Source organism: Humulus lupulus, chromosome 7 (assembly GCF_963169125.1).
Source record: "Humulus lupulus chromosome 7, drHumLupu1.1, whole genome shotgun sequence".
Taxonomy (NCBI): Eukaryota; Viridiplantae; Streptophyta; class Magnoliopsida; order Rosales; family Cannabaceae; genus Humulus; species Humulus lupulus.
Genome location: NC_084799.1, coordinates 93722232 through 93746975, shown reverse-complemented (window position 1 = coordinate 93746975; position 24744 = coordinate 93722232). Strand labels below are relative to the sequence as shown.

The 24744-nt window shown below is 40.2% G+C and overlaps 1 non-coding gene across 1 annotated transcript; it reads left to right on the top strand.

Moving 5' to 3' along the window:
* The first annotated feature begins 883 nt into the window (after positions 1-883).
* On the top strand, positions 884-990 carry LOC133793164 (small nucleolar RNA R71). Its single transcript, XR_009874622.1, has one exon. It is a non-coding gene; the product is annotated as a small nucleolar RNA R71 (small nucleolar RNA).
* The last annotated feature ends 23754 nt before the right edge of the window (positions 991-24744 follow it).

The following is a 24744-nucleotide window of genomic DNA, read 5'->3' as shown; positions in this document are numbered from 1 at the left end:
GATGCTCAATACTTATTTCTAGATGCTTCTTTTCAAGGTTCTCAGTAACCTTTTCTTCCACCTTTCCTTTTATTTCAGATTCCATAGATTTTTCAACTGGCTCTTCCAACTCCTTACCGCTCCTCAAGGAGATTGCATTGCACTGCTCTTTAGGATTCACCTCAGTATTACTTGGAAAATTTCATTAAGGTCTACTTTGTAACATATTTGCCAATTGACCCACTTGCATTTCAATATTTCTGATGGATGACCGAGTTTCAGTCATAAACTGAGCTTGGGAGTTGGTTAAAGTCAATATTGCAACTTGTAATTCATTTGTCTTATCTTTGAGAAACCGGTGGTTGTGACATTTCTTGAGGTGGATCTTGAAAAATGGGCTACTGAAACTGTTGTTGAGGGCCTTGATTATTTTTCCATGAAAAATTAGGGTGATTCCTCCACCCTGGGTTGTAAGTGTTGGAGAAAGGGTTGTTGGCTTGCCTATTAAAATTACTCATCATGTTGACTTGCTCCATAGGGAAGGTGTTATTGAACTTTTTTGTCATACACTACTCAAATTGGTGAGGACCATCACAAATTTCACAACCTGTTGACATTTGAATGGCATTAACAAACACAATATTCTGTTGCAACTATTTTGTCAAGGAAGCAACCTGAGCAGTCAAGGCAGTGATGGGATCAAGTTTATGAACTCCGACAACCTCTCTAACACCGGTTGACCTCTTATCGGACTATTGGTGATTGTTAGTGGCCATGTCTTCTAACAATTCATATGCTTCATTGGCACTCTTACTCATGAATGCCCCACCAGCTGCAACATCAATTATGGTACGAGTAGTACCACACAACCCATTATAAAAATTGTGGACCAGCATCCACTTCAATACCACGATGGGGGCATTTTCTCAACAACTCCTTAAAATGCTCCCATGCATCATACAAAGACTCCCCCTCCATCTGATATAAATTATTAATCTCTCCCATCAACTTTGCTGCCTTTGATGGAGGGAAGAACTTGGCTAGGACTTTTTGAGCTAAATCCTGCCAAGTATTTATAGAGTTGGATTGAAGGGAGTACAACCAACTTTTCGCTCTATCCCGCAACAAAAATGGGAATAGCCTTAACCTGATTGCATCATCGCTCACCCCATTATACTTGAATGTTGCACATAGCTCTAGAAAATTAGCTATGTGCATATAAGGATCTTCTGAGGGTAAGCATGCATGGTGGACTGCACCATTTGTAAGATCGCTGACTTAATCTCAAAGTTATTAGCCTCCACAGTCGGTGATCTTATATATGTTTGCACTCCCATAACAGTTGGGAGTACAGAATTCCATAAACTTCTCACAGTGGGATTATGAGCTTATCCTTGCACCACTTCTGGCACCCCTCCATTCAACCCATCATTGTTTTGAGGATTTTCCATAACCATAGTTCGACCAGAAGCTCTCTTATTTCTACAATTCTGCCTGCACGCTTTCTCAATCTCAGGATTTATAGGAACAAGGCAATCCGCTCCTCTTCAACTACGCATATAACAGAACTCCCTGAAAAAAATGGTAAAGAATTCACACAAAACAAGTTAGAAATAGTTCAAGGAACAACCAAATTAGAAATAAAATTAATTATATTGATATTGATAATTTCAAGTTCGCGGCAACGGCGCCAAAAACTTGTTGCGAAAATTAAAGCTATGCAAGTGTACACAGTCACAATTTGTAATAAATCTTGGTAAGACCAAGTATCATCCCAGAAGGACTGAATTATCAATTACCAATCAATTAATTTTTTTTGTTCTATTTGGTTAACAATATTTTTGGTTGTAAAAGTAAAGAACAAGAACATAAACTATTGTAAATTTCAAGAATAAAGAAAGATAAAGAAACACAAGAAATAAATTCAAGATTAAACAATTAGGGGTTTTAATCCCATCAACTATCCCTCTTATCAATTACTAATGTAGGTTTTATTTTCTCCTTCTTATCAAGCTAGCAATTTGTCAAAAGTAGTTTATAATCAAGTTATGAATTATAAACCTCGACCTAGATGAGAATTTTCTATATTTCTATGATAAATTCATCAACTAGGAAGCATTAACATTCACAATTTTAATATGCCACATAAACAATCACGATACTCTCTTTCTATGATTAAGCTTATGTCTAATCTATCAAAGCATAATTAAATCTCACTTTTCAGATTTTAATTAAAAACATGTAGATTATGATACTAGATGGCCAATCAGATATCAAACAATAAGCATAGATAGGCAAGAGACTCAAAAATTGAAGAAGAAAATCAACTTTGCATTAGATCATAATAAGAGTTCAAGTGACTCAATCAAAATCCCTAATAAAAAATTTAGTTCATACTCATCATTCTAAACATAAACAATAATTAAAAATAACATAGAATTCTAAGGTAAAAGAAAAAGAATTATTGAAAAAAATTGGCAGTGCTCCACGGTGTATTCCTTACTCCCCAAAATCGTCCTCCCAAAAAGTCTCATTCTCTCTTCTCGAAATTAGGTTTAAAACCTATTTTTTTTTTCTTCAGAAGTAATTCGGGTCGCGACCCAACATTTCAAGCGTCGAGGTCCATGTCAATTTAGGCTTCTCGTGGACATTACGTGCGCCGTGGCCCAACCTTTTCAACGCCGCGGCCAGTGTAAATTTTCTGGGTAGACAAAGTTAGGCGCATCGCGACCCTCTATTCCTGCATCGCGGCCCATTGTCTATCCTCAAAAACAAGCTTTCTGCCTTGGACCGGGCCGCGGCTCAGCATCATAGCCACGACCCTTAACAATTTCTTCAATTTTTATGATTTTGGTCCCGAAATTCACTGAAGCCATAAAATTACTTGAGGATTCATCTTTTCACAGAATAAACACCAAAAAGCAAAATTTTCATCATTATTTTGCTGATTTGCTCCAATTGTTCTTTTCCTTTATTTATAAGCTAAAACCTGAGAACAAGCAAAATCAAAGCATAATACTACACTAAACAACTAAAAAGATTAATAAAAACTACCTAAAACACAACCTAAACACAACACAAAAATAAACTCAAAACCTCCGGGATTCAGATTATGGTGGCGGACGGTGCATTCCAGGAAGCGGATCCCATCGAGTAGGATCCATATGAAATTTCCGGGTCCATCCCCAACTTTCTAATTCCCCATCAGCATGTCCTTCGTTCTATCATCACTAGCTGATGTCCGCCCTGGTAAATGAACCTGAGTCTTGGTAAATGAACCTGGACATCGGTAACCAAACTCGGACCATATGTTTGGATAAAACAAGCCAAGTCCTTCCTATAGCTGACGTGTCCCTGAGAAATCTGGAAGTTGGTCTCCCTAACTAACTTGCAGAATGGGGTACGCACGGAACGTACAATGTTCCTAGGAAACCGTACTGCCACTACTCTGACAGATCCTGTCCCCAGGATCCCCCTGGCAGCCCACGCGGATCAGTTCGTGCCAACGTACGTAGGGCAGCTATAAGGTGTTGGGAAAACTTATACAAGATCTTTATTTATTTTCATGTAGATCTAATATTAAACAAACTAATATGAGATAACCTAGAACATGTTTCTAAAATTGAATTCAAAGAGAAACAATGATAAGAATACTTACAGTATACGCAGCGGAATGAATGAGTCTTTCCTTCAGTCTCCCTAACCCTTGTGTCCTTTCTGTCGCAGGGTATTATCAAGAAACTAAACCAATCTTCAATTTTCTTCACAGCCTTCCAATGTGTTGTTAGAATAACCTAGACTAGAGTGGGCAATTCTCAACACTTGAGATAAATACAGAGAGAAGAATAAAAAATAACAAAGAGGCTTAGAAAAATACTTGTGTTTAGAGAGAATCTAAAAACTATCAGAAAATCTGACTTGTGACTTGTGAACTTCTCTGTCCTCTATATTGACTTCTCTCTAAGCAGTCATTTTATAGACTCAATTAGTTCATTTAGTTTAATTAAAAAATAAATAAAATAATAGCCAATTTGAATCCCTAGGTCGAAATTATCATGGGCTTTAGGCCCGTGAAATTCCCCATTTGATTATAAGCCTATTGGACTTAAAATCAAGGCATGTATTATTTTCTATTGATTTAATTAATTAAATAATTATTTAAATCCCTTATCAAATTAATTATTTATAATTTGTACCTAGATTTAAACTTATTTATTAATTTAGATACCAATTTATCTTAATTAATAAATCTGCCCTAATTTCTCTTTTCTTCTCTAAATTACATAACTCTATGAAACTATCCAAAATTGACATGGTCAACTTTGATAATTCTAATTGATAATTAAATCAATTAATTGAGACTATCTAGATGATTTTATCCAAGGTACAATGGGGACCATGGGCCTATGAAATCAAGCTCTAATAAGTTATCATAAATCTAACAAATAAATTTACTAACTTATTAATTCCTTGTTACTCCACTAAAGACTCGGAATTGCACTCTTGAATTCATAGAACGCTCAATAACAAATGTAGATACACTATTAATTATCCATTATTACAACCATAATTGTCACTCAATCCTCTATAGACGGTCTACCATGAGATGGGACTAAAATACCGTTTTACCCGTCGTTGTATTTTATCCTTAAAACATTTAGTTCCTTGTAAATGATATTTCAGTAAACTAATATTAATTACTGAAATGAGATCTCTATCATTTAGCACCTTGAACCAAACTAAAAGGAAACCATCGTTTCACTTCTTCATCAGAAGCTATAGATGTTCATATCTATGATTAATAATCCCACTCAATTATACTACTGAGTTCCCAAGATGTAAGTATGGGCTAGTTCGTAGGGTAAGCTAGTAAAGAACAAGTCAAAGAACTCAAATAATGCAATCAGTTAGAATACTAACCACTCAGAATTAAGATTGAATTGACCTATGGTCAACTATATGATATGACTAGAATAGATAATAACGGTATGTTTACTTATCCTATCAACTGTCAATATCGGTCCTGTCCGATGTAACAAATACATTCGATCTTATCTATTTTGCTAATGTTCTAGAAAGAACATAACACCACAATGTGTAAGTAGATCATATCGTAGATTGGCAAGTCAGTGTAAATCTTGTGCACCGACTAATCTTAGGACTAACTTATTTTGAACATATAATCATATTTATATTCCACTGTGATTACGTCACTATAAATACAATTAGCTATATGCTCGGGATGTAATAGAAGTTTATATTAAACAAATAATCATGAAAATAAAATATGTGAGCAAAGTGATTGACCAAGTCAAAAAATGATTTCTATTATTTTATTGACAATAAAATAAGATTACAAAGAATTTTAGTTTTAATTAGGGCATAAAACCCCAACAAACTCCCACTTGCACTAATTAAAATTGATGCCTTAATTCTACTAATCCCATTTCCTTGATATGCTTATCAAATGTAGCTTTTGGAGTGTCTTTGTAAACGGATCTGCAAGATTATCTTCAGTTGCAATCTTCATAACCTTCACATCTCTCATGGCCACATATTCTCGAATAATGTGATACTTCCTTTCTATATGCTTACTCCTCTTGTGACTATGAGGTTCTTTCGAGTTGGCTATCGCTCCTGTATTGTCACAAAACAACACAAGTGGTTTATCCATTTCTGGAATAACACCAAGATCCGAATAGAACTTCTTTAGCTAGATTAGTTCCTTAGCTGCTTCTAACGTGGCTATGCACTTAGCCTCCATGGTGGAATCTGAGATCGCAGACTGCTTTACGCTTCTCCATATCACAGCTCCACCCCCCAAGAGTAAACACCATTCCAGAAGTAGACTTCTTGTCATCGACATCAGTCTGAAAATCTGAATCAGTGTGGCCTACACGGTTCAGAACACCACCCTTATAGACTAACATATAATCCCTAGTCCGCCTTAACTACTTAAGGTTATGCTTAACAAAACTTGTTCTTTCTATCCCTGATGATCTGGATACCTAGAACAAAACTTGCTTCACCCAAATCTTTCATCTGGAATTGAGTGCTCAGCCAATTCTTCACATCTGATAATTTCTTGACATTGTTTCCAATGAGTAAGATATCATCTACTTAAAGAACCAGGAATATCACTATTTGATTTGCCTTCAGTTGGTAAACACAGGGCTCATCAATATTTTGTTCAAAGCCATAGGTTTTGATTATTTCATCAAACCTAAGATTCCAGGAACGAGAAGCTTGCTTAAGTCCATAAATGGACCTATTCAACTCGCAAACTTTTCCTTCTTGTCCAGCTACTTTAAATCCTTCTGGCTGATCCAGATAAATGACTTCGTCAAGCTTTCCATTAAGAAAAGCTGTCTCGACGTCCATTTGCCAGATCTCATAGTCGAGAGAGGCTGCTATGGATAGGAGGATGCGAATGGACTTGAGCATGGCTACCGGACTAAAAGTTTCCTCATAGTCCACACGTTCTCTTTGGGTATAACCCTTTGCCACTAATCGAGCTTTACAAGTCTTGATATTTCCATAAAAACCTAATTTCTTCTTGTAGAACCACTTGCACCCAATGGCCTTAAAATCACTAGGTGCTTCCACAAGATCCTAGATGGAATTTGAGTACATGGACTCCATTTCCTGTTTCATGGCTTCGAGCCATAGTTCCTTTTCAGGGCTAGCCATTGCTTGTTTGAAAGACAGAGAATCATCATCACTAGTGTCACCAACAACTATATTGGTTTCACCATCCAAACCATAGCGAACTGGGTTCCTAGAAACCCTCCCACTACGACGAGGCTCCGTGACTTTTTGCTCAGGAACAGTGGTACTTTCTTCATTTAAATCGACTTGCGTCGGTTGGACATGAAGAATGGGAATTTCATCTTCAACTTGCATTGATGATGATGGTACATTGGTTGGAGTCAATTCTTTAACCATCTCCTCTATAACTACTTTGCTGCGAGGTTTGAAATTTTGGACATAGTCATTTTCCAGAAAAGTAGCATTTGTATAAGTAAACACTTTCTTTTCTGAATGACTATAGAAAAGTCCACCCCGAGTACCTTTAGGGTAGCCAACAAACATGCAAACTTCAGTTCGCGGTTCTAGCTTTCCCTCCTTTTTCCATAGGATGTGAGCGGAACACTCCCAGATTCTATAATGGCATAAACTAGGTTCACGATCATTCCTGTGTTCTAAAGGTGTTTTGGGGATTGATTTAGACGGCACGACATTGAGAATGTCGTTCACGGTTTCAATTGCATGACCCCGGAACGAAGTTGGTAGAGTTGAGTAACTAAGCATGCATCTAACCATTTCCAATAAAGTTCTGTTCCGGCATTCCGCTACACCATTTTGTTGCGGAGTACCTGGGGCAGTAAGTTGTGATAAAATCCCAAATTAGTTAAATGATATTGGAACTGTATATCCAAATATTCTCCACCCCTATCAGATCGCAAGATCTTTAATGTTTTACCTAATTGGTTCTGAGCCAATGCTAGGAATTCCTGAAACTTTGAAAATGTTTCTGATTTCCTATCCATTAGGTAAATACATGAGTATCTAGAGTAATCGTCAATGAAAGTGACGAAATACTCAAAACCACCCCTGGCTTGTACATTCAAAGGTCCTCAAGAATTTGAATGCACAAGTCCATGTGGTTCTTTGGCCCTATCACCCTTTGCAGAGAATGGACGCTTGGTCAATTTGCCTTCTAGACAAGATTCACAGACAGGTAATTCACCTAAGGTGAGTTCCCTCAAAGGCCCATCCTTTGTAAGTCTTTGAACCCTATCATAGCTAATGTGACCTAGTCTCAACTGCCATAAATACATCATATTATCGTTATCGGTCTTTTGAAGTTTATTGGTCCTAGGTTTAGCTACTTTGAATAAATCATTGTTAAGAGCAAGGGTTTCATTAGGTCATAGAATATAAAACCCATTTTCCAAACATGCAATACACAATTGTGATCCATTGAAGGAAATAGATATATTAGAACTTGTGAAAGTCATAACAAATTATTCTAATTGCAACATGGAAACTAAAATTAAATTTCTACTAAAATCCGGAATAAAAAATACATCATTTAAAATTAAAAATTAGGCTCAAGAATTTGAAGTTCGTTCAAGAGTTGCATCAGACCATAGTTGAGTTGATCACGAATGTGCAGACACGACGCTATTCGAGCATTTATAGTGTCTTCACTTATGTGCGGAGACGGTGCTATCCAAGCATTTACGGTGCCATCATGAACATTGACGGTGCCATCACTAACACGTGGACACGGTGTTTGTTCTGAGGATTCCTTAATCATGATGAATTCGGAGTTGTCATCAATAAACTCTATGTTGATATTCTGCTTCCAATTAAGGAAGTTTTCTCTGTGAGTTTCTCCATCGAAAGTTGAGAAAGGATGGGAGTAGGCACAGACACTACTTAACTTAAAACTACAAATTATCAATAAAATAAATCAATCACATTTGCTCAATAAAACTCCTATTCACACAAATTTCAAGAAATAACACAACTTATATATAAAATATGTAAGATATGAGAAAAAAATACCAAAATATTCATATCTCTATTTCTTTAGGTTTTTAACTAATCTATGATATCCTTGTCCTGATTAGCGAGAGTAAAAAATACCACTAGTTAAATAGAGTTGTAAACTCATTTAATAATGGACACCACTATTTACAACCTACTATTCAATCAAAATAAGAAAACAAAATCTCTTATTTTATGAGCTAGACCCACGGTTTCGATAATCATAGATTTAGTCCTAGTAGTCACCGTAGGGGTGAGTCTAGTAGAATTTGACCTATAATTATCTATCTTTCGAAATCTAACCTTGTCAAAATAGCTAATGAACACCTTCCGTAGGGGGATGAATCAAAGCGCCTCGAGGCCCCATTGAGCTATTGACTATCTAAAACCAACGGTGGAGATCGAATATAATTCTTAAAATAAGATCATTATTAAAATTAAAAAATAGTATTTTTATTATTTATTTTTAGAAAATTAATGACCGGTTCTCCAAAAAAATGAAAAAGATTAAATTTTTAAATCCAAAGTCCTATAATTTCCTATTAATTCTAAAGTGTCACGTTGAAACAAATTCAATTAATTTAAATTTAATTTGCTGCTAATCAATATTTAGGTTTAACTAATATAATGAACCTATACAATTAAGTCCAACTCACGTAAATGGGCCTTAACAATTGGGCTTGTATGGAGGAGGGCTGTGTCCAGTATGTCGTTCCCACTACAAAGGCCCCCAATCTTCCATACAAGGTCCAAAAGACAGGAATTTAAACCTTCGTTTTATTAATTGATTAGGCCCACTATAGTTATACAAAGCAAATGGGCCTTCACAAGTAGTATCACCCACAAGAGAGGAATTTAAACTTTACATTTTCTAATGGGCCCAAATAAAATCTATTTTTTTTTGAATATTTTATTTGGCAAAATCCATATATCTAACAAACACATGGGCCACTATATGCATCTAAGCCTAATTGTAAAAATACCACATATAGTGCAAACAAACATGTTATAATTGGATGGGCCTAATCATGTTACTATATGAGCAATTCTATGAATTTATGCAAAAATACCACAATTTATTTCATTTGCAAAAATACCACAATTATTTTTCTAGAATTTATAAAAAAATTCGAATTAATTAAATTTTTACAAAAATAAGTCAATTTAAATGAAATTTATCAACAATTAACAAAATTTAAATTTCATTTATCAACAATCAACTTGTTTTAGGTGAATTTGAATTTTTTTTTAATTTTAAATAGGATTTATCAACAATTAACCAAAGTTAATTTAAATCCCACTTATTAAAAAATATATTTTATTAATTGGTTGAAAAAAAATGATATTTTTCAAAATTCAACCAATTTTAAATTTTAAAATCAATATCATACTGTTTTTCAAAAATATCTTGTGTTGTTACAACTATAAGCAAAATATTTTAACCATTTTTAAAATAAATAAAATATTAATAGTTATAACAACCCTAAAATATCTTAAAACAGTTAAACAAATTCAAATATCAATGAAAATAACTAACTAACAAATTTCAAAATTTAAATAATTTAAATATTAAAAACTATATAATAAACAGATATTTATATTTTCAAATAAAGATTTAATAAAATATCAAAAATTTAAAAGAAAATATCTTAAATATCTGATATGTTAATTCTAATATTTTAATATATTAAAAGATTTAAAATTAAGTTGTTAGTATATTTTAAATTTGAATTGAATCTTTGTAGAAAATATCTAATTATTTAAATCTCAACTAACAAAAGTATCTTATTTTAAAAAACAATTTTAAATGATAAAACAAATATGATATTTTTGGCTTTGATTATAAATAATAAATTTTCCCATTTTTAATTTTATTTAATTAAAAAAAATTTGGGATGAGCAGTACCTGTGACGGGTACTGTTCATCGCGCTGGTGGTTGGGCGTTGAGCGTGGGTGTGCGCGCGGGTGGTGCACGTATGGGCAGCCAAACCAAATTTTTCCAATTTTTTTTTAAAGTAAATTTTCAAACCAAAACCATTTTCTAATTAATTTTTAACATGATTTACACAAAATAAAACATATGTAAAAAATAATGGCATAGAAAATACAACAAAATAACTTAAAAATTGCTAATAATCACATAAAATCAATATGCATCATAAAACACATGAAAATCCATCCAATTATTCAAACACATCAAATAATCCAATTTTTAACATGTTCATGCATGAAAATAAAGATTACCAAAGGCTCTGAGGCCAGTTGTTGAGAAAACTTATACAGGATCTTTATTTATTTTCATGTAGATCTAATATTAAACAAATTAATATGAGATAACCTAGAACATGTTTATAAAATTGAATTCAAAGAGAAACAATAATAAGAATACTTATGGTATACGCAGTGGAATGAATGAGTTATTCCTTCAGTTTCTCTAACCCTTGTATCCTTTCTGTCGCAGAGTATTATCAAGAAGTAAAACCGATCTTCAATTTTCTTCACAGCCTTCCAATGTATCCTTAGAATCATCTAGACTAGAGTGGGCAATTCTCAACACATGAGATAGATACAGAGAGAAGAATAGAAAATAACAAAGAGGCTTAGAAAATGACTTGTGTTTAGAGAGAATCTAAAAACTATCAGAAAATCTGACTTGTGACTTGTGAACTTCTCTGTCATCTGTATTGACTTCTCTCTAAGCACTCCTTTTATAGACTCAATTAAGCCATTTAATTTAATTAAAAAATCAATAAAATAATAGCCAATTTGAAGCCTTAGGTCGAAATTATCATGGGCTTTAGGCCCGTGAAATTCCCCATTTGATTATAAGCCCATTGGACTTAAAATCAAGGCCTATATTATTTTCTATTGATTTAATTAATTAAATAATTATTTAAATCCTTTATCAAATTAATTATTTATAATTTGAACCTTGATTTAAACTTATTTATTAATTTAGATACCAATTTATCTTAATTAATAAATCTACCCTAATTTCTCTTTTCTTTTCTAAATTACATAACTCTATGAAACTATCCAAAATTGACCTGGTCAACTTTGATAATTCTAATTGATAATTAAATCAATTAATTGAGACTATCTAGATGATTTTATCCAAGGTACAATGGGGACCACGGGCCTATGAAATTAAGCTCCAATAAGTTATCATAAATCTAACAAATAAATTTACTAACTTATTAATTCCTCGCGACTCCACTAAAGACTTGGAATTGCACTATTGAATTCATAGAACGCTCTATAAAAATATAGATATGCTATTAATTATCCATTGTTACAACCATAATTGTCACTCAATCCTTTATAGACGGTCTACCATGAGATGGGACTAAAATACCATTTTACCCGTCATTGTATTTTATCCTTAAAACATTTAGTTCCTTGTAAATGATATTTCAGTAAACTAATATTAATTACTGAAATGAGATCTCTATCATTTAGCACCTTGAAACAAACTAAAGGAAACCATCATTTCACTTCTTCATCAGAAGCTATAGATGTTCATATCTATGATTAACACTTCCACTCAATTATACTACCAAGTTCCCAAGATGTAACTATGGGCTAGTCCGTAGGGTAAGCTGGTAACGAACAAGTCAAAGAACTCAAATAATACAACCAGTCAGAATACTAACTACTCAGAATTGAGATTGAATTGACCTATGGTCAACTATATGATATGAATAGAATAGATAATAACAATATGTTTACTTATCCTATCAACTATCAATATCGGTCCTGTCCGATGTAACAAATACATCCGATCTTATCTACTTTGCTAATGTTCTGGAAAGAACATAGCACCACAATGTGTAAGTAAATCATATCATAGATTGGCAAGTCAGTGTAAATCCTGTGCACCGACTAATCTTAGGACTAACTTATTTTGAACATATAATCATATTTATATTCCACTGTGATTACGTCACTGTAAATACGATTAGCTATATGCTCGGGATTTAATAGAAGTTTATATTAAAAAAATAATCATGAAAATAAACACATGTGAGAAAAGTGATTGACCAAGTCAAAAAATGATTTCTATTATTTTATTGATAATAAAATGAGATTACAAAGAATTCAGGTTTTAATTAGGGCATAAAACCCCAACATAAGGCTCTACCACACTTAAGCCGACCCAATGGGCCTAGACTAACAACTTGTAATCATGTTACATTCTTGTGTTATAGCTCTGTTAGAGAGCATTTGTCATTATATCCTCATTGGGCCCGGATTAGTCCGGTCCAAATCACATGACTGCCTATAAATAAGGTCATTTGTGCACTATAGGGAGGATCCCAATTTTCTCTTGTAAGTAAAACACTACTGAACATGTAGAAACCTTCATTGTTAAACTCTCTAAAGCTCAATACTGGTGACTCGTGGACTATGGCTCATTAACGCCCCAACCACGTAAAAACCGTGATCTCGTTCATTTCTTTGCCTTTCTTTCTAGCTCTTATTTCTCAATATATTTATAGTTTCTGAAAAACTCGGTAAACATTTTGGTGCTTTCATTGAGAGGTGAAGAAAGCTTGAACCAATCCTTGTCATCTACGAAGATGGTGAACAACAGACATACTGTGTTTGATTCCGCTCAACAGCAGCAGCAACAAGACAATGGAGAACCATTGCAAAACTAGCAAATTCCTCAAGACCAACCAAAGAATGTGCCTTATCATGGGACCCTGCCTGATGACTCCCAGAACTTCGAAGAAGGGGGTGAATACGATTAAGACTTTTACGAGGAAGACAGAGAGGGGTATGAAGACCATGAGGCTGAGAATCCCATCGATTCTGGCGAGAATGATGTGAAACTTGAACAAGAGGACCTGGAAGTGGTCCGTCTGAGACTACAACTCCTCGACCAAGAAGCAAGGATGGCGGAACAACAAGAGACCACCCGCAAGATGCAAGAGTCCATCATGGCTCTTCAAGCTTTTATTGTTGCTCAGGGATTTACAGTAAATCCCTCAGTTGTTCCTCCCCCAGGAACTCAGCCGCCTGTCCTACCTACAGGGACTGGCGCACCCAACAACGCTACAACCCTTACTCCTCCTCCTCGATGATCTCCCTCATCCCAGAGCCGGTCCTTTGAACCCAGCTCAAGAAAAAGGGAAAGCCAAAGCATTCGATCCCATTGAAAAAGCAAAAACCCAAAAGAAGAATCTCCCGCTCCAAAAACTAGGGTGGAACCAGGGCATTTCCCTATGAAAGAATGGGTGAATCATTTCCTAGGACGGAATCACTCGAACAATCTGCAGGGGAAACACCCACAAGGTACTAAGCTCCAAAATTTCCTGAGACAGGACGACCGGGGAAGACGTTTTTTTCCCAGCGCATCCATGAACAGGGATCATGAAGGGCGTAGATGCGGAGAGGAGCCAAAAGTTGTTAGTTCAAGAGATGACACATCCCGCATCAATTTGCGAGACGGCCTCAATTCTCGAAAGGAGCAGGCCCGAAAAGAAAAGATTCACACTTGAGGAGGCGACTTGAGGAATAACCTCAACGATAAGAGGAACGAAAGAGTTTCCCTTAATGATGGAATGGCCAGGTAGTTCATGGAGCAGCTGGTCAATCTCAAAAAGGTCGCGGACCGCTTGGTCTGGAAATAAGAAGACTGAGGTTCCGATTCTGAAGATGAAGAAAAGGAGTTGTGTGCAAAACACATCATGGACGTCGTGTTATCAAAGGGGTTCAAGATGCTGGATATACCCGCCTACACTGGAAACACCGACCCTAGAGACCACCTATCACACTACAATCGCTTGATGACTGTAGCCCATGTCTGCGACAATGACAAATGCCTATGTTTTTCGATCACCTTGGTCGGACCTGCTGAAGAGTGGTGGAAAAGGTTCAAGACAAGGTCGATCCAAACTTAGTTTGAATTGCAGTCAGCTTTCCATAAGCAATTCGTAGCCACCCAAAAACTAGCATGGAGGTCAGTGAGCTAGCCAACATTAAGCAACATCCCACTGAAATCCTTAGGGATTACATCCAACATTTCACGGAAAAAGCTTCAAAAACTAAGGTGGATGATGGACAGCGCCTAGTAGCTCTTCAGTCAAGAATCGGAGTTTGATCCCCTCTATGGGATGACATGCAACGCCGCAAGGCGGCCACCCTTGAAGAATTTATAAGGAGGGCTCAAGGCTTCATCAACTGGGAAGAGGCTCGAATCGAAGCTTTTGGATGGAAGCCGACACCACAATAAACAACACAAACCCTTTCTGGGTATGGAGTGTAGTACCCGGCAACTCTTTATCTGGCACCTCCAGCGGTGTCCAGACTCGCTGGATCTCTTAGGATGCAATTCATGACCCCGAACATCTATGCACCCGCTCCATCGCGATATGCTCCAACTTCTTCGGCCCCTTTCAATGGGTACGGAGTGGAACCAACTGGGTAAAGTATTGCTCCTGGAGCCGTACAACCATCCCAGAAGGAAGCGGCCCAAGCAAGCATAAACTCATCCCAGGGAAAATGATCCAACAAAAGTCAAAGCTGGACCGAGCCCACAAAGAAGGGAAAGAGGGGGTATGAGCCCCGGTACACAGAGTACACAAACTTGGTGGATACCTGGGAGAATATCTACCTTGCAACAGGCAACATAGTCCACTACCAGAAACCAAGCCCCATGTTTAAAGGGGGAAATAACTCGAGGGACGCGACCAAAAGATGTGCCTATCACAAGGAAATATGACATACAACAGAGGAATGTCGTCAGTTGAAAGATGAGATCGAGAATTTGATCAAGCGGGGGCACCTTCACCAATGGGTCAGGATGCCAACTGGAGTTCCGGGACTGCCTACCACTCCTGGACAACCTTTGGCCTAGGGAGCACAAGTACCATACAGAACTCCTCAGGGAGGGTACGCTCCAATATTGGGAGCATAGGCCTCTCAGGGGGACCTAATAGTGCAACCTCCTGGAGTCCCTATGGCTCCCGGACCCGGGATGCCATATCCACCCAGAACCGTGCCCCCTCAAGTAGATGGCCACGTAGCCACCATATCAGGAGACCCGCACATGGGAGGACCATCCCGAAATGACCAATAGAGGTACCTCAGTGAACTCGACCACGACCATGAGGTGTGTGCGTTGGTCCAGACTTCGGTCCAACTCCCAAAGCTGATGAATCTACCGATAATGTTCACGGAGGAAGATGCCAAAATGTTCACTTCCCGCATCACGATCCCTTAGTCATTGACACCCAAATCATCAACAAAGGAGTATCGCGAGTGTTGGCGGATAATGGGAATTCTGTTCAAGCCAGCCTTCACAATGATCGACCTAACAGAGGCGGACCTAGCATCGTGTCCAACATAGGTCTACAACTTCAATGGGGATTCATTGCTCCCGATGGGCAAGATATAGCTGCTTGTCACATTGGGGAACGATGTTCAAAACTCATTCAAATATTGCACATTCATAGTGGTGGATTATCCCACTGCATATAATGTGATTTTCGGGTGCCCCGCTCTGGTCGACCTTGGTGCCATTACCTCCATCCGCCATCTATGGTTGAAGTTCCCGTGTGATAATGACAAAGTGGGGACAGTGCAGGAATATCAAAAGAGCGCCCGGAAGTGTTATCACGTTTCCCCCCAACCAATCTTCATGGTCTGTGAAGAACCTCTCAAGGAGGAGAACGCCGATCCAATCCCACCATCACAGCTAGCACGGAGGGTGGTCTAGGAAGACGACGAGTTGGATCCTCGAATAGAGGCAGACATGGCATTAGAGCCTATGGAGGAGATTGAAGAGGTGTGCATCAGTGACACCAATTCGACCAGAGTGATCTGGGTAGGAAGAAATTTGAATCTGGATGTCAGGGATACACTCAGATATGACCAGGATTGATCGCAACATCATATGTCATGCCCTAAACATCGATGAGAACGCAACTCCAGTCCGACAGAAGCGAAGGCCATTGGGCACGGAACGGGAAGAGGCCCTCAAATTAGAAATCGAGAAGTTGTCCTCGATCAACTTCATCCAGGAAGCACTATACCCCATTTGGCTGGCCAACCCGGTGTTGGTACCAAAACCAAATGGGGCGTGGAGGACTTGCATCGACTTCATGGACCTTAACAAGGCATGCCCAAATGACTGCTTCCCTTTGCCCCGGATAGACCAGATGGTGGATGCCATGTCTGGATACGAGTTTCTAAGCTTCATGGATGCCTACTACGACTACAACTAGATTTTGATGCACGTAGCAGCTAGGAACACACCAACTTTCAGACAGACAAGGGTGTATACTGCTACATTGTCATGCCTTTCAGGCTCAAGAATGCCGGAGCCACCTATCAAAGACTTGTCAATAGAATGTTCCAAAACCAACCCGAGAAGAACATGGAAGTCTACATAGAAGACATGTTGGTCAAGTACAAGACATTGGCCCAACACACAGACAACCTGGCGGATGCATTCACTATTATCCGAAAGTACGGGATGAAGCACAATCCCAATAAATGCAGTTTTGGCGTGGCATCTGGGAAGTTTCTGGGCTTCATAGTAAGCTCAAGAGGGATAGAAGCTAACCTAGATAGGATCAGAGCACTGATCAACATGCCATTTCCACAAAAACACAATGATTTTTAGAGCCTGACGGGAAGATTAGTGGCTTTGAGCCGCTTTGTATCAAAGTCTACAGACAAGTGCATCCCATGTTTCAACATACTTCACATAAACTGAGGTTCAAGTGTGAAGAGGCCTTCCAAAAATTGAAGGAGCATTTGGCCCAAGCACCAATCTTATCGAAGCCAGTGGATGGGAAGCTGATGTACCTATATTTGGCAGTGTCAGAACATGCCATAAGCGTTGCCTTAGTGCGAGAAGAGGGGAAGGTCAACCTCTCGGTCTATTACGTAGGCAAAAGGTTGATGGGCGCGGAGTCCAGATACCCTTTGATTGAGAAATTGACATTTTGCTTACTGACTGCTTCCAGGAAGTTAAGACCTTACTTTCAGGCCCATGCCATCAAGGTACTAACAAATCATCCCCTACGACAAGTATTACAAAAACCCGAATCATCGGGGAGACTTTTGAAGTGGGCCATGGAGCTAAGCCAATTCGATATCGCCTACGTCCCCAGAATCTCCATCAAGGGACTGGCCCTGGCCGACTTCATCGTAAAATGCACTAGGATAACTGAGGACGAAGAGCCAATTGACCCCGTAGTGATCTTTTGGAAGATCTTTATTGACGAAGCCTCCAATGAGAATGGGGCCGGGCTAATTATAATATCCCCTCAAGGTCACCGGTTGCAAAGCGCCCTACGCTTCCAATTTGAAGCGTCAAACAATCAGGCTGAGCACAAGACCATGCTGGTCAGATTACGCTTAGCCCGGGAAATGGGGGTAGAAAACATCAAAGTCCACAACGACTCCCAGCTACTGGTAAGAAATATTTTGAGAGAATACCAAATGAAGGGGGAGAAGATGGCCGCCTACGTGATGCGAACCCGAGAGTTACTCCAATCTTTCAAAAGATACGTCATCCGCCAGATCCCCAAGGAACATAATATGTTCGCGGACACACTGGCAAAGCTGGCCACATATGTTGAAGCAGAACTCTCCGGGGTAGTCCCAATCGACCATCTACCCGCGCCTAGTATTCAAGCCCCCGAAATCATAAATGCCATCGATTACACAACTTCCTGGATGGGGCCTCTCATCCAGTATCTAACCATTGGAGAATTGCCCATAGACAGGGTTGCCACTAGGAAGCTTCAGTACCAGGCCCCTAGATACGTCATGATGGACGACAAGCTCTATGGCAGGGGTTGTCCATGCCATATCTTTGATGTGTATCTGGGACCAAAATGAGCGCAATCATGCACGAAGTGTACGAAGGCTTTTGCAGAGTTCACACAACCGGACTCAGCCTGTCCATAAAGATCCTAAGGCAAGGATTTTTTTGGCCAACAATGAAGAAGGACTGTGTGGATTACGTTTGCAAGTGCGAGCAATGCCAAAGGTACGCGAGGATCTTGCGAGCTCCTCCCACAGAGATAACCTTGATGACCAGTCCCTAGCCTTTTGCAGTTCGGGGAACTGATTTGGTAGGATCCCTCCCGACCGGGAAGGGTGGATTGAAATATGCCATTGTAGCCATCGAATATTACACCAAGTGGGTCGAAGCGGAACCAATGAGCACCATCACCTCCAAAAAGGCCCTGAACTTCATCATCAACAATATTTTGTGCCGATACGACCTCCCTCACAAAATTGTGTCTGACTATGGGAAGCAATTTGATAGCATCCACTTCACCGACTTCTGTGAAAAACATGGAATCATCAAAAACTTCTTTGCAGTCGCAAGACCTCAAGAAAACGGGCAAACAGAGGCCATGAATAAGATTTTGAAAGGGACACTAGAGAAAAAGCTACAAGGTTGCAAGGGCAAGTGGCCTGAAGAGTTGCCCTGCGTCCTATGGGCATACCGGACCACAGAAAGAACTTCGACTAGACATACTCCTTACTCAATGGTTTACGGATGCGAAGCAGTCATCCTAGTAGAAACTACGATCCTGTCCCACAGACGAGATACGTACGATCCCATCTAGAATCACGCCTTGCTCCAGGAATCCCTGGATCCCATCGAAGAGATCTTGGAAGAATCACAAGTACAGCTGAAGATATATCAGAGAAAGATTGCAAGGCATTTTAACTCGAAAGTTAAGAGCCGAAGGTTCATAACCGACGATCTAGTCCTGAGAAGAGTCTTCCCTGCATCTCAAGATCTGGGAGTGGGGGTTCTGGGACCTAACTGGGAAGGATCATGTGAGATCCAAAACAAAGTATGTTTGGGAACATATCACCTAAAGTGGCTAGACGGAACACAGGTCCCAAGGGCCTGGAACGTTGAACACCTCCACCGGTACTATTAGTAGTCGGGAGGATTTAGCCCTACTCTTTTTAACATTTTTACTTTCAAGTAATGTACGCCACATGGCCATTTATTATTTAATGAAAATGGTGTGAAAAAAAAACCATGAGGAATGTTTTAAGGAAATAAAAAGTTCATGTCCATATTTAAATTTTACACGAACAAGTGACCTAAGACTACACTCTTTAGTCACTTGGGGCGTAGGACTATCCATACAGTCCAAGATTAAAATAAAAAAGAGGATGCAAGGCTCAAAGCCTAATCCTGATCCAGATTCGTATAAAAAGGATGCAAGGCACAAAGCCCAATACAAATAAGGATTTGTATGGTCTGGGGGGGGGGGTCCAGACCTAACATGGTCTAGGACAGTCTAACCTTTATCTATTGTTTCCCCATAACAGTCCGGGACTGTTGGAACTTGAATCTTAGGTTTAAATTGATTAAATTTAGTCTAGTAAACGGTCCAGGCCGTTGGAACCCGAACCTCGAGTTCGAGATAAGTTAATCAACTAATTTCTACTTAAGTCATATCTTTCATGGTCCAGGCCATCAAAACTATGTCATATTTGAAAAGTCCAAAACAGTCCACGCCGTTGAAACCTGAACCTTGGTTTGAGGATAAGTTAGTCAACTTCCACAATATTTCCCCTAATGGTCTTGACCATTGGAACCAGGACTCCAAATCTAAAAAATCCATGCATAGTGGTAAAACACTTAGTGAATTTTTAAAGAAATATACGAGTATAAAGCGGGAAACAAAGATGTACAAGGATAAAAACCAATATAATAACAAGATAAGGTAAAAAATTGTCTTAAGCGCATCCGCGCCCATAAAAAAATATGTTCACAAAAAAAAAGGAGAGAGGAAGCCCCAAATAAAATTACAAAGGCTTAGGCCTGGACTTCGTTCTGATCTGGGACGTCTGGAGCATTTTCATCCTGTTGATCCCTAGCGAGGAGCTCCGCATCCTCTTTCTCCTTGGCCTCAAACTTGGCCCTTTTTGCAGCCGGATTGGGTAGAGGAGGAGGTTCATATTCTTGTCCTAGAGCCAGACCATATAAATGGCTTTGTCGAAAGTGGCTGCCAATAACTCGTTAGCCTGCTCTTTCTCCTTGCGAGCCTCATCGCTCCAATTCAACTCCAGCTAGGCCTGGACCTCCAAAGCCTGGATTTGGGCCATGAGATATCCCACCTTCTCTCGCTCTTGACAAAGTTGGGCCTCAACCGCCTCCAAGAGTGCCTTAGTCGAAGCTTCCTAGCCATGGGCATGAGACAATTTCACCTCTAGGGTGTCCACCATTTTCTTGTGGTCAGCGTTCTTCCTGGATAAAACTTCCTCGTGTTGAGCTTGGACCTGGGCAGTCTCCTTGGTGAGGGCCTCCTTGATAGCTTCTCTTTGGTTGACGACCCCCTCCAGCTCCAACTAAGCTGTCTCTAGCTTCATGGGCATCTCGGCCACTAGGTACGTGTTTTTATGAGCCAGCAAGGCATCTTGGAACAAAAAAAAGTTAGAAACAACACAAAAAGACAACGACAGTAAAGAAACGAGACGAACAAGTGGCTTACCGCTGTGGCTTGATGACATATGTATTGGGACATGAAGATGGCATCAGTGCTAGCCAATATGGCATAGCGTTTGAGCTGAAGAATGGACATGGATGTCCCCACCTGGGCCAACAAGTCCGCAGAAAATGGGGCTGCATCCTGCCCTAACTTAGGCCAAAATCAAATCTCGGCTCCCAGCCAATCCACGATCTGCTGGGGAGCGTTAAAAGCCTCTGGATGTTTGGTGAATTCCACTTTCTGTCGAATGATCAGGGCCTGGGCTACCTTGTCCTGTTTGTTGCGCCCCTCCCAGGCCAGAGATACCATATTCATCCTCTCTTCCAAGACGATCGACTCCCCTTCCCCAGGAAGAGCCGAGTTGATGGGAAGCTCGGGGACATCCGGGAGCTCCGGTGTAACAATGAGACTTTCACCAGAGGAATGTTCCTCGGTCACGGTGAAGTCCTCCTTTGTCTTGGCCTTCTTGGCCTGCTTTACGGACACCGTGGCAGTAGAGTCCGTCTTCCTCTTATGTGCCCCACCTCCTTCTGAAGGCTCCTGCTCCAAGTTTATGATTTGGAGAGGAGCAGGATGGGATAGATGCTGCTCAACTGGCGTCATAGGGGCTGAGGCGGCAGTTTGAGCTCCCTCTGAAGCCCCCGAGGCTGGTTCTGAGTCCCCGAGTATCATATCAATGATCTTCTTCTTGGTCGGGCCCTTGGCGACCTTCTTTGCTGATGCCTTGGCCGCAGCAGCTCTAGCCTCAATCAGCTCCTTCATCTTGGCCATGGGATCAGACATGTCTGGTTCACCTGAAATAAGAATAAAATACGGATTAGTAATGAAACAGGAAAGATAGACAAATACAAAATAAACATGCAAGTCTAAGTCCTCCGAGGTAGACCCTTATTTATGGGATGGGCCTATCTTAGCTCTCCTAGGGAAAAAGCATGAATTTGATCCCCCATGTCATCAGGTCCAAAAAGCTACCATATTGAAGGAACCAGGATGAATGCATGAGGGTCAGCGTGTCCATGGCAATGGGGCAAGGAAGCCCATGTTGTTAATGCTCTTGATCAAATAATCCTGGTACCGTTGCCTATTCTTGACAAAGCCCTCAATATGAGGGGTATAAGTTAACATCGGAGGAATTTTACCTTTCCCCGATATGCTAGCCCCAGGAGCTCCAGTGTTAGGTTGCCTCCCCTCGAGCAAGGCATCCAGCTCCTCGGACTCAGCCCACTTCGCAAGGCACGCACGCTCCTTCTTCAACCTCTCTGCTTCTGCCTTGACTGCGGTCTCCACTGCCTCAATGTGAATGAGGGCCAATTCTTCCCTCAGGGTAGGGTCCCTCTCGCATTACAAACCCCGGAGGTTAGGGCATCTATTGACTGATGGGCGGCAATCAGTCTGGTCAGTCAAAGATTCTCCATGGTCACAAACCCCCCAACATCTAGATCTTCAACACTGGTGGTGGCGTATACTTTCTTCCGGTCCAAGATGAACTTGGTTAGCCGGGTTTGAGCATAAGGACTTGTTCATAGGAGCGTGAGTATCTGATAAATAAAACAAGATGAGACAAAAAAAATGGGGAAGGATAACTTACCCACGCACTGAAAGTCAAGCACCAAAGTGGGGTTCTTCTCCAGAAGGAACCCGAATGTCATAAACCAGTAGTGTTTGACATTTGGAGGATGTTTCCAGGAGCTGTATGGAGCCAGACTGACGCCACGACTCTTCAACCAATAAATTCCATCCCGTGTTTTATCCTTGGAGTTCAGTTGCGGCTCCAACTGGTAGTAATACAACACCTCCACGGGGTGGGCTCTGGGATTTCCTTCCAAACGCAAAATACATGCCACCCCGCCAACAACTTGTACGCCTAGGGTATGAGCTGGAACGACACGATCCCCGTGAACTTGAGGAATCGCGCAAAATAGTAGTGAAGCGGGAGAATGGCTCCCGCACAGATGTGGCCTGTGCTCCAGGCCCCGAATATGCCTACTCCAGTGTGGGCCTTCTCTTCCTTCCTGCCTAGTTTGTTGAAGAAAATCCCTGGAGTCGATTCTATCCCGAAGGACTTCTCCAGCTCGTTCAGCATCCGGTAGTTTCAGAATTCGTTTACTTCCGCATCCATTTCCCACGTGTTGACAGTGGGAAGCTTTTTCCCCTCTAGGACGAAGAGGCCCATATTTACTACATCTTTCAGGTAGAGAGTGACACCACGACCCATGATCAAAGACCTGGAAGCGATAAGACAATCAAGAACCAAGCAGTCAACACCAAAACTGAAAAATTGGTTAAGGTACGGGGATTCTCCTAAACTACTTGGAGAGGTCCTTTCTGGACACAGATCTGGGAACAATTAAGGTCCCAGGAGCATGAGTCAGGAACAAAAAGGTTAAGTATCATAGCGAAAGGAAACTAGTTCACCTGGACGGTTTTGAGGCGTTTGGGATTGATGATTTAGAGCAGTCCAACCCGCTCCATTGATCAATTTATCTACGGACTGAAGTCACCTAGAAAGTTCCCTATTGTTCATCACTACCACTACCTAGAACCACCCTAAAATGTGGTCGTGGAAACAACGTGGTATCAAAAATAGTGAAGGAAAATAAGGAATTGACCAGAAAACTTATTGAATAAACGTAGATCTGGGATTTGTTGATGTACGAGCGACAACGCCAACATAAATGTAGCTTTGAACTTGAGGAGGTGATACAACAGTTCATCGATGTTCTCAGAAGGGTTGACCGGGACGAAGTTATCCTCTTGATAAACGAAAGACGGCTTTGCCGGAAATAGGTTGGCTTGAAAATGCAATAACCGTCGGAAAAACTCGTCTGCAATTTCAAACATTCACAGTTGTTGCTCTCTGCTTTGAAAATTTGGGATCAGTAAAAGTGTGGAAGGGAGCCTACTGAGGTATTTATAGGAAGAAAAGCTCCTGTTCAATCCAATAGTCCACATTGAAAATCCCAAGACAATCCTCATCCAATGGTTTCGGATAGCCCAAGCGCATTAATTATCCCAATGAAGTGCTAAATCGTGGATTCGTCAATCCATGATCCACACCTCTCTCATCCAACGGTCCACATTGAAAATCCCAAAACCATCCTCATCCGACGGTTCTGGATAATGAAGAAACATTAAACAACCCACTTGAGTGCCCAAAGCGCCTTTTCATACAGATGGGACGCTTCGAGAACTGTGTTGACATCCATCAGTCACCTAGAATGTCAGAGGATTTCCCCAGATTATGGGGGCACGAGTGGCACAAACGTACCATTTACATGGAGACATGTGCCTAGGTCAGTGGGAATTCGAAAGGTCAAGGATTAACCAGTGGGCCCCCAAGTAAATGAACACGGGTGTTGGTAAATGAACTAGGATTTAGGTAAATGAATCGGGAAACAAGTGATTGATCTGGGATGAAGAAGGCAAGTCTCCACCGTGCGAACACGAACGAAGACTTGGGGGGTAAATGTTATCCATATTTTCCACCTTGGACATGTGGCATGGCCAAACAGGTTTCATGGGCTCTCGGGAGAGGCCCGGGCCCAACCAGGGCCCAACGATCAATGAGCAACCAAACCCTATCGGCATGGACCATGTCGAGCCCAATAACTAGCAATTAGCGCGAGCATAGTAAGGAGGTCGAAAATGGGATGTAGGCCCGAACCACTTTCCCGGGCGCACCCAATCTCTATCCTTTCGGATTCAGATTATGGTGGTGGACTG